Source organism: Grampus griseus (assembly GCF_964374135.1).
Source record: "Grampus griseus genome assembly, chromosome: 10".
In the NCBI taxonomy this organism is placed as follows: Eukaryota; Metazoa; Chordata; class Mammalia; order Artiodactyla; family Delphinidae; genus Grampus; species Grampus griseus.
The window spans coordinates 101,209,202-101,221,448 of NC_139004.1; positions in this window are offsets into that span (position 1 = coordinate 101,209,202).

A 12,247-nucleotide genomic window follows, 5' to 3' on the forward strand; every position below is an offset into this window, starting at 1 on the left:
CATTCGATCCCCCAACAGAGCCAGGGCACCCACAGCCCCAGGTGCTGAGGCCACACCTCCTTTCACTCTGCTGCCACCTCTTCTTGCATGGTCAGTAGTACTGCTCTGAAAGCCAGAGCCAGTAAGAGAAACCAAAAACTTGAGCTATAGTGCCACCTTCTGAAATACAAAAGAAAGGTTTCTAATTGCCAGCCTGTTGAACTGTAACAGCTAAAAAAGCCCAAATCCTTGCCTAAGGAGAGTGTTTGCTACTTCGAATGTGAAAGCAGAGGTGCATATCCTCAAACACTATGAAGAATCAGGGTAATACGTCATCGAAAAAGAAAATGATAATTCTCCAACCATTGAATTCAAAGGCATGGAGTACTGCAATGAAACTGATAAAGAATTCAAAATAGCTATTATGAAGAAATTCACTGAGCTACAAGCAAACTCAGAAAGGAATTCAATAAACTCAGGAATAAAATCAATGAGCAGAGGAGTTCTCTACTAAAGAGATTGAAATTTTAAAAAAGGAACCAAGCAGAAATTCTGGAGCTGAAGAATTCAGTGATCGAGACGATGCATACATTAGAGACCATAGGTAATGCAGAACAGATGGAAGAAAAAATAAGTGACTTATAGGAATTTAGAAATGATTTGGTTGGAAGAGGAGAGAGAACTAAGATTTTTAAAAAGTGAAGAAATTTTATGAGCACTATCACTTTCAGTCAGAAAAGAAAACAAGAATAATTGGTGTACCAAAGGAGAAGACAGGGAGAAGGAGGCAGAGAGTTTACCTAAAGAAAATTTTAAAAATAAATAAATATATATATTTATATTTATATAAGAAATAATAGCTGAGAACTTCCCAACCTGGTACATACAAGTCCACAAAACCAACAGAATACCCTATTACTTCAATGTAGAAAGATCTTCTCCAAGACATAATATAACATAGCATAACTGTCAAAAATCAATGGTAACTAAAGAATCTTAAAGGCAGCCAGGGGAAAAAAGAAAGTAACCTACAAGGGAACCCTCATGAGGCTATCAGCAAATTTCTCAGCAGAAGCTCTGCAGTTCACGAGAGAATGCAATGAAAAATTCAAAATGTTGAAAGATAAAAATTGCCATCAGTAATTCTTCATCTCACAAAGTTATCCTTCAGATATGAAGGATAAATAAAGGGTTTCCAGACAAACAAAAGCTGTGGGAGTTCACCACCTCTACACCTGCCTTGCAAGAAATGCTAAAAGGAGCTCTTCAAAACAATGTGAAAAGACGTTAACTAGTGACACAAAACATATGAACGTAAACAACATGCTGGTTAAGGTGAAAAATAGACGCTTAGTATTAGAAAAAGTAACTATTAGAATACTGTGTTAACCACTTAATTATAGTATAAAGTTTAAAGAGAAAGAACACTGAAAATAATTACAGTTATGATAATTTTAAAAATTCACAGCATAAAAAGAGGTAAATTGTGACATCGAAAATAAAAGGAGAGGAGTAAAAAGGTGGAGTCTTTATAGGTGAATGAAGATAAGCTGCTATCAGTAAAAAAGGGACTGTTTTATCAATGGAAAGTTTAATGTAAGCCTCATGGTAACCACAAAGCAAAAATCTAGAGTGGATTCACAAAACATAGAAAAAGGGGAGACTGAGCCTATCACCACGAAACACCACCAATTACAAAGGTAAGCAGAAACAGAGGAGAAAAGAAATGGTGGAGACACAAAACAACCAGAAGTCAAATGATAAGATGGCAAAAGTCAGTCCTTACATACCAATAATCACTTTAAGTGTAAATGGATTGAATTTACCAATCAAAAGGCATGGAGTGGCTGAATGAATAAGAAAAATAAGAACCCACCATATGATGTCTACGGGAGACTCATTACAGCTGTCAAGACATACAAAGCTCAAAGTGAGAGAATGAAAGAAGACATCCTAGCCAGTGGGAACCAAAAGAAAGTGGGGACAGCCATAGTAATATCAGACAAAATAGACTTCAAACTGATAGTAGTAACAAGAGACAAAGAAGGTCATTACATAATGATAAAAGGGTCAATATATCAAGAACATATATCAACCATAAATATATATGCACCCAACATTAGAGTACCAAGATATATTAAGCAAATACTAACAGATTTGATGGAGAAATAAACAACAATACAATAACAGTAGAGAGGACTTCAATATCCTACTGTCAGCAATGGATGAATCATCCATACAAAAAATCAACAAGGAAACCTTGGAATTGAACCATGTTTTACACCAACTGGACTTCACAGATATATAGAGAGAGTATTCCATCCAACAGCAGCAGCATACACATTCCTTTCAAGTACACATGAAACATTCTCCAGGATAGAGCATATATATGATAGGACACAAAATAAATCTTAGCAAACTTAAGACTGAAATCATACCAACTATCTTTTCTGACCACAATGGGTATGAAACTAGAAATCAACAACAAGAGAAAAGCTGGAAAATCTACAAATATGTGGAAATGAATAACATGCTTCTGAACAAATAATGGGTCAATAAAGAAATCAAAAGAAAAATAAAATATCTTGAAACAAATGAAAATGGAAACACAACATATCAAAACTTACAAGATGCAGCAAAAGCAGTTTAGAGATGAAAGTTTATAGAGATAAATGCATATACTGATATATTCGAAAGACCTCAAATAAACAACTTAACGTCACATCTTATAACAATAGAAAAAGAAGAACAAATTAAGCCCAAAGTTAGCAGAAGGAAGGAAATAATAAAGATCATAAAGGAAATAAATGAAATAGAGACCAGAAAAAAAAGACAAGACCAATGAAACTAAGAGTGGGTTTTTTGAAAAGATAAAGAAAATTGGAAAACCTTTAGTTAGACTCACCAAGTAAAAAAGAAGACTCAAATAAATAAAATCAAAAATGAAAGAGGAGACATTACAACGGATACTGTAGAAATACATAGGGTCATAAGAGACTACTATGAACAATTATATGCCAATAAATTAGATAACCTAGAGGAAATGGATAAATTTCTAGAAACACACAACCTACCAAGTCTGAATCGGGAAGAAACAGAAAATCTGAACAGATCTATAATGAGTAAAGACATTGACTCAGTAATCAAAAACCTCCCCACAAAGAACCCCAGGACCAGATGGCTTCACTGGCTAATTCTACAAAACATTTAAAGAGGAATTAACACCAATTCTTTTCAAAAACTTCTGAAAAATTGAGGGGGAGGGAACAATTTCAAACTCATTCTACAAGGCCAGCAATATCCTGATATCAAAGCCAGATAATAACACAAAAGAAAAAAAACTATAAACCAATATCCCTGATGAATATAGATGCGAAAATTCTCAGAAAATATTAGCAAACTGAATTGAAGACTACATTGAAAGTGTTACACACCATGACCAAATGGAATTTATCCCTGGGATGCAAGAATGTTTCAACATATGAAAATTAATAAATGTAGTATATCACATTAATAACATGAAAGATAAAAATCACATAATCATCTTGATAGATGCAGATAAGGCACCTGACAAAATACAACTTCTTTCATGATTAAAAACCCTCAAAGAGGGCTTCCCTGGTGGCGCAGTGGTTAAGAATCTGCCTGCCAATGCAGGGGACATGGGTTCGAGCCCTGGTCTGGGAAGATCCCACATGCTGCGGAGCAACTAAGCCTGTGTGCCACAACTACTGAGCCTGCGCTCTAGAGCCCAAGAGCCACTACTACTGAAGCCCGCACACCTAGAGCCCACGCTCTGCAACAAGAGAAGCCACCACAATGAGAAGCCCGCACACTGCAATGAAGAGTAGCCCCCGCTCGCCGCAACTAGAGAAAGCCTGCGCACAGCAACAAAGACCCAACTCAGCCTTAAATAAATAAATAAATTTTAAAAACCCTCAAAGATTGGATACAGAAGGAACATACCTCAACATAATAAAGACCATTTATGACAAACTCACAACTAACTATACTCAAAGGAGAAAAATTGAAAGCTTTCCCTCTAAAATTAGGAACAAGACAAGGATACCCACTCTCACCACTCTTATTCAATGTCCTACTAGAAGTCCTAGCTAGAGCAATTAGGCAAGACAAAGAAACAAAAGGCATCAAAAGCTGAAGGGAAGAAGTAAAATTGTTGCTATTTGCAGATAATATAATTTTGTATATGGAAAATCCCAAGACTCCACCAAAAACTGTTGGAACTAATCAATGATTTCAATAAAGTTGCAGGATATAAAATTAACATATAGAAATGAGCTGCATTTCTGTACACTAATTATGAAATATCTGAAAAAGAAGTAAAGAAAATTACCCCATTCACAATAGCATGAAAAACAATAAAATACTTACGAATGAATTTAACCAAGGAAGTGAAATGTCTGTACATTGAAAACTACATTTTTTTTCACTACTTTGTTGAAAGAAATAGAAGATGCAAACAAATGGAAAGACATCCTGTGTTCATGGATCAGAAGAATTAATATTGTTGAAATGACCATAACATTGAAAAGCATCCGTAGATTCAATGCAATTTCCATCAAAATTTTAATGGCATTCTTCACAGAAAAAACAATCCTAAAATTTGTATTAAACTACAAAAGACCTCAAATATCCAAAGCAATCCTGAGGGGAAAAAAAACAAAGCCAGAGGTATCACACACACTCCTGATTTCAAGCTATACTTCAAAGCTATAGTAATTAAAACTGTTCGGTACTGGGGAAAAAAGACACAGATCAATTGCCTAGAATAGAGAGCCCAGAACTAAATTAAATTCCTGCTAATACAGTCAACTAATATTCAACAAAGGAACCAAGAACATTCAATGGGGAAAGGATAGTCTCTCCAAAAAATGATTTTGGGAAAACTGGATAAACACATGCAGAACAATGAAATTGGACCCTTATTTTACAGCACTCACAAAAATTATCTTGAAATGGACAGAGACTGAAATATAAGACTGATACTGTAAAACGTCTAGAAGAAAACATAGGGAAGAAACTCCTCAATATTGGTCTTGGCAATTTTTTGGAAATGACACCAAAAGCACAAACAATAGAAGCAAAATTTTAAAAATGGGATTATGTTCAACTTAAAAGCTTCCTCACAGGGAAAGAAAAAAAATTAATGAAATTAATAAAATGAAAAGGCAGCCTACAGAATGGGAGAAAATGTTTGCACACCATACACAGTCCTCCATATCTGTGTGTTCTGCATCTTCAGATTCAACCAACCTCAGATCAAAAATCTTTGGAAAAAATTCCAGAGAGTTCCAAAAAACAAAACTTGAATTTGTCACATGCTGGCAACTACTTACATGGCATTTACATTGTATGATGTATTATAAGTAATCTAGAGATGATTTAAAGTATATGGGAATATGTGTGTAGGTTATACACAAATACTACACCTTTTTTTTTTTTTTTTTTTTTTTGCAGTACGTGGGCCTCTCACTGTTGCGGCCTCTCCCATTGCGGAGCACAGGCTCTGGACACGCAGGCTCAGCGGCCATGGCTCACGGGCCCAGCCGCTCCGCGGCATGTGGGATCTTCCCGGACCGGGGCATGAACCCGTGTCCCCTGCATCGGCAGGCGGACTCTCAACCACTGCGCCACCAGGGAAGCCCAATACTACACTATTTTATATAAGGGACTTGAACATCTGTGGATTTTGGTATCCATGGGGGGTCCTGGAACCAATCTTTCATTGATACTGAGGGAAGACTGTATCAGATAAGGAGTGAATATTTAAAATATAAAAAGAATGCATAACAACAACAACGACAAATCCAATTGAAAAATGCACAGAACTAAATAAATAGACTTTTTTTCTAAAGACATCCAAACAGCCAACAAGTACTTGAAAAGACGCTCAACATCACTAATCACGGAAATGCAAATTAAAATCACAATGAGATATCACCTTACAGCTGTTAGAATGGCTATCATCAAGGAGAAAAGAGATAACAAGTGCTGACAAGGATGTGGAAGATTGTACAAAGTTGGTAGGAATGCAAATTGGTTCAACCACTATGGAAAACAATATAGAGTTTCCTCAGAAAGTTCAAAATAGAGCTACTACATGATCTAGCAATTCCACTTCTAGGTAAATACCCAAAGGAAATGAAAACAGGATTTCAAAGAGCTATATGCACCCCCATGTTCTTGCAGCATTTTTTATTCAGACATGAGAAAGGAGGACATCCTGCCATTTGTGACAACGTATTTGTTTCATTTTTTCATTTCCTTCATGTTTATTACTTGCTTTACTTTATTGTTTCCTCATTTTCATTTCACCTGCTTTTTTGTTCAAGGTGTTCATTTCACTTTCTTTTCCTTCCTAATAAAGAATTTCTATTGTCAGTTTCCATCTATTGTTACATTTCCTTTCCCTGATCTTGTAATCAAGCACTCTGTACCAAATATTTCTCAAAGATGCTCAAATTCCCTTCTATTTCCTTGAACACAAATAAGATAGATCTTTCCAATATTCTTTAAAAATTTATTTTATCTTTATTTTTATTTATATAAATTTGTTTATAATTTGTTTCTGTCTGACTTATCTCACTTAGCATAATGTGTTAAGCACATTATGCTAAGTGAGATAAGTCAGAAAGTAGAGTACTGAATGATATCACTTATATATGAAATCTAAGAAAGCCAGACTCATAAAAACAGTAAAATGATGGTTAACAGGAGATGGGGGTGGGTGGACAGGACAGATGTTTAAGGGTACAAAGTTAGAATGAGTAGTAAATAAACTCTAGTGATCTAATGCACAGTACAGTGAATATAGACAACAATATTGTATTATAGTCATCAAATATGTGACTCCACTAGAAATGTGGTTGCGAGGTATGAGAGGAGGGGAAGCATTCTCTATTTCTATGATTAGGTTGCAATCTTTCAGCGAGCCCATGCCTCTGGGCTGTGAACTTCACAACTGTTTCTCAGTTTTTTTCTGCCCGTTAAGGTGGGACAGAATGGCTAGAGAGAGCTGCAGTTGGGTATTCCCCTTACCTGGGTCAGTTAGGCTCTGATAATACCCCAGTTTAGCCACCGGTTAACCAGGTTCCTCTGAGGGCAGGGTTTGTAAAGAAGAACAGAGTGCTCTAGTTTATTTTTAAATGGTTCCTTTCCCTCTCCCCCTCCAGGAAGCCAGAGGGGATTTTTCTTTGATATTAACTGTGGGAATACAGTGGAGCTCCTGAAGGTAAATCTCCCAATATAGTGTCTCTCCACCACCACCACCAAGGACTGAGTCCCCCTGGAGTTTTTAACTCTCTGAGTTGTCCACACTGAATCTCCAGCAATCCTTTAATTACAGTTCAGGTCTTCCTACCCTGGCACTGGTTCTTGCAGCAATTTCCACTTGTGAGCCTCTGTTTTATTAATCCACGTCTTCCTGTATTTGCCTGTCTCTCCAACCTTGGGGGCTGTGGTTTACCCTGTGTCTTCCCTTCTCAATTGGATCCAAGATGAGTTAATGGTTTTTCAATCTGTTGAGCCATTTATTTGTTAGAATGGAGCGGCGACTTCCAAGCTCCTTACATGCAGAACCAGAAACTGGAAGTCGCGTTAACCCATTTGTTTTAAAAGAAGTATAGTTGATGTACAATATTATATGTTTCAGGTGTACAATATAGTGATTCACAATTTTTAAAGGTTATACACCATTTATAGTTACTGTAACATATTGGCTATATTACCTGTGTTGTACAATATATCCTTGTAGCTTATTTTATACATAAGTTTGTACCTCTAAGTCCCCTACCCCTATATGGCTTCTACCCCCTTCCCTCTCCCCACTGGTAACCACTAGTTTGTTCTCAATATCTGTTAGTCTGCTTCTTTTTTGTTACATTCACTAGTTTGTCGTATGTTTTTAGGTTCCACATATAAGTGATATCATACAGTATTTCTCTTTCTCTGATTTATTTCAATTATCATAATACTCTCCAAGTCCATCCATGTTGTTGCAAATGGCAAAATTTTCAGTGTTTTTTTAATGGCTGAGTGGTATTCCATTCTGTATATATACCACATCTTGTTTATCCATTCATTTTGTTAAACCTTTTTAAAATCCTAATACCGGTGATTTGTTTTTTCTTTTTTGTTGGATCAACGTAGCTAAGAATTTGTAATTTCTGATCTTGGAAAACAGCTTTTAGGTTCATTAATCTTTTCTATAATTGTCAGATTATTTTTCTTTCCTTCCTAGGTATATTGTTTTTATGGATTTCTAGTCAAGTTGCTTGTGGTAAGAGAAAACAACTCTGTATAGTTTTGTTTCTCTTAAATTTACTGAGGCTTGTTTTATGTCCCAGCATATGACTTATCTTGGTGTACCATGAGCATGAAAAAAATATTCTATAGTTTTGGGATGTAGGTCTCCGTATTCGATAATTAGAGCAAGGTCATTGATAGTGTTGTTCAAACTACTATGTCTTTTCTGAATTTTTCTACTATTAATTTCTGACAGAGGGGTGTTAAAATCTCCCACCATGACTGTATTTCTCTCTCTTGATTTCTCTCAATTTTTGCATCATGCATCTGAGGTCATATGCATAGGTGAAGACATGTTTACATTTGTTATGCCTTCCTGATAAAGTTTTGCCTTTATCACTGGGAAATATCTCTCTTGTTATCGTAAATGCTTCATCTTTATGTTTACTTTATCTAGTATTAAAATAGCAACTTGAGGGCTTCCCTGGTGGTGCAGTGGTTGGGAGTCCGCCTGCTCATGCAGGGGACGCGGGTTCGTGCCCCGGTCCGGGAAGATCCCACATGCCGCGGAGCGGCTGGGCCCGTGAGCCATGGCCACTGAGCCTGTGCGTCCGGGGCCTGTGCTCCGCAACGGGAGAGGCCACAACAGCGAGAGGCCTGCGTACCGCAAAAAAAAAAAAAAAAAAAAAAAGCAACTTGAGATTTCTTATGCTTACTCTTTAAATGGTGCATCTCTTTTACTCCATATTTAATATTCCTATTTTAGAAAACATATAATAGGGACTTGTTTTTTATCCACCGTGTCCATCTTTGCCTTTTAATCTGACAGTTTAGATTATCAACATTTTATGTAATTATTAGCATGGGTGGACTGAGATCTATCATTTTTCTTCGTTTCTGTTTGTCCCCTATGCGTGTTTTTGCTGCTTCTGCTGCAGTTCTTCTCCTCCTCTTCCTGCTTGCTTTTGAATTATTTGAATAATATCAGTATTCTAATTTATCAATTGGAATTTTTGTGGTATATCTTTGAATTATTTACTTCATTATTACCCTAGGAAAATTAATGTATATATCTAACTTTTCATGATCTACCTAGAATTAATAATAGTACCATTGCATATAAACCACCAAATTTTTAGTATCATATAGGTTCATTTACACCACCATCATTGTTTATAGGTAGTACATTTGCACACAGAAAATCCCCAGTCCAAGTGTTAGAAATTTTGCTTTAAACAGTCATGTGTATTTTAAAGAAAATCTAAGAAGGAATAAAAGTAGTGTTTTCTTGTTACCCATACATTTACCATTTCTGTGCTATCCTTTAAGTCCTAAAGATCCAAGTTTCCCTCGTCCTTCAGAATGAAGTACTTTATTTAGCATATCTTGTAGAGCAGATATGCTTGTAAATACTTCTCTAAGTTCTACTTCAGTTGAGGATACTTTTGCTGCATATAATGTTCTGGGTTAACAGGTTTTTTTGTTTTGTTTTGTTTCCTTATAGCACTTTAAAGATATTTTCACTGCATTCTGACATCCATTGTTACTGATGAAAAACCCATGGTCATTCCAATCATTGTTTTCCCACTTTTAATGTATCCTCTACCTCTGGCTGCTTCCAAGATATTTACATCTTTGGGTGTTAGCAGTTTTATTACGATCGATCTAGGCTTGGTTTTCTTTGAATTTACCCTGTTTGGGGTTTGCTGAGCTTCCAGGTTGATAAATCTATGTCACGTGTCACATTTGGGTAGTTTTCTGGCTATTCTTTTTTTTCAAATATTTTTCCCTTTTCCTTCTCTATTATCATAACACCAATTACATACACCTTAGACCTTTAGATATTGTCTGCTAGGACCTCAAAGCTCTGTCCACTTCTTTCAGTCCATTTTCTCTTATTCTCTATTGGTCTTTCATCAAGTTTGTTGATGATTTTCTCTGTCATCTCCATTCACTATTGAGACTATCAAGGAAGATTTCAATTTGGTTGTAAAATATTTCAGTTCGAAATTTTCCATTGGGTTTTTTTTTATAATTTCTATTTCTCTACTGAGATATCCTATCTTTTCATTCATTTTTAGAGTATTTTTCTTGACTTATGGATCACATTTATATTCTATATTAGAAATATATAAATATTTACAAATAAATATATAACATATGTTATATTTATAACTTATAACAGCTTCTTTGAGTCTAGGTTTGGCTTCTATGTATTTATTATACCTTAGTATTGGTCACATTTTCCTGGTTCTGTCTTTCCTGAGTAATTTTTTTTTCTTACATCTTTATTGGAGTATAATTGCTTTACAATGGTGTGTTAGTTTCTGCTTTATAACAAAGTGAATCGGTTATACATATACATATGTTCCTATATCTCTTCCCTCTTGCATCTCCCTCCCTCCCACCCTCCCTATCCCACCCCTCTAGGTGGTCACAAAGCACCGAGCTGATCTCCCTGTGCTATGCGGCTGCTTCCCACTAGCTATTTTCCGTTTGGTAGTGTACATATGTCCATGCCACTCCCTCGCTTTGTCACAGCTTACCCTTCCCCCTCCCCATATCCTCAAGTCCATTCTCTACTAGGTCTGTGTCTTTATTCCTGTCTTACCCCTAGGTTCTTCATGACACTTTTTTTCTTAGATTCCATTATATGTGTTAGCATACGGTATTTGTCTTTCTCTTTCTGACTTACTTCACTCTGTATGACAGACTCTAGGTCCATCCACCTCATTACCAATAGCTCAATTTCGTTTCTTTTTATGGCTGAGTAATATTCCATTGTATATATGTGCCACATCTTCTTTATCCATTCATCCGATGATGGACACTTAGGTTGTTTCCATCTCCTGGCTATTGTAAATAGAGCTGCAATGAACATTTTGGTACATGACTCTTTTTGAATTATGGTTTTCTCAGGGTATATGCCCAGTAGTGGGATTGCTGGGTCATATGGTAGTTCTATTTGTAGTTTTTTAAGGAACCTCCATACTGTTCTCCATAGTGGCTGTACCAATTCACATTCCCACCAGCAGTGCAAGAGTGTTCCCTTTTCCCCACACCCTCTCCAGCATCTATTGTTTCTAGATTTTTTGATGATGGCCATTCTGACTGGTGTGAGATGATATCTCATTGTAGTTTTGATTTGCATTTCTCTAATGATTAGTGATGTTGAGCATTCTTTCATGTGTCTGTTGGCACTCTGTATATCTTCTTTGGAGAAATGTCTATTTAGGTCTTCTGCCCATTTTTGGATTGGGTTGTTTGTTTTTTTGTTATTGAGCTGCATGAGCTGCTTGTAAATTTTGGAGATTAATCCTCTGTCAGTTGCTTCATTTGCAAATATTTTCTCCCATTCTGAGGGTTGTCTTTTTTTTTTTTTTTTTTTTTGCGGTATGCGGGCCTCTCACTGTTGTGGCCTCTCCCGTTGCAGAGCACAGGCTCCGGATGCGCAGGTTCAGTGGCCATGGCTCACGGGCCTAGCCGCTCCGCGGCATGTGGGATCTGCCGGACCGGGGCACAAACCTGTGTCCCCTGCATCGGCAGGCGGACTCTCAACCACTGTGCCACCAGGGAAGCCCCTGAGGGTTGTCTTTTGGTCTTGTTTATGGTTTCCTTTGCTGTGCAAAAGCTCTGAAGTTTCATTAGGTCCCATTTGTTTGTTTTTATTTCCATTTCTCTAGGAGGTGGGTCAAAAAGGATCTTGCTGTGATTTATGTCATAGAGGGTTCTGCCTATGTTTTCTTCTAAGAGTTTGATAGTTTCTGGCCTTACATTTAGGTCTTTAATCCAGTTTGAGCGTATTTTTGTGTATGGTGTTAGGGAGTGATCTAATCTCATACTTTTACATGTAGCTGTCCAGTTTTCCCAGCACCACTTATTGAAGAGGCTGTCCTTTCTCCACTGTACATTCCTGCCTCCTTTATCAAAGATAAGGTGACCATATGTGTGTGGGTTTATCTCTGGGCTTTCTATCCTGTTCCATTGATCTATATTTCTGTTT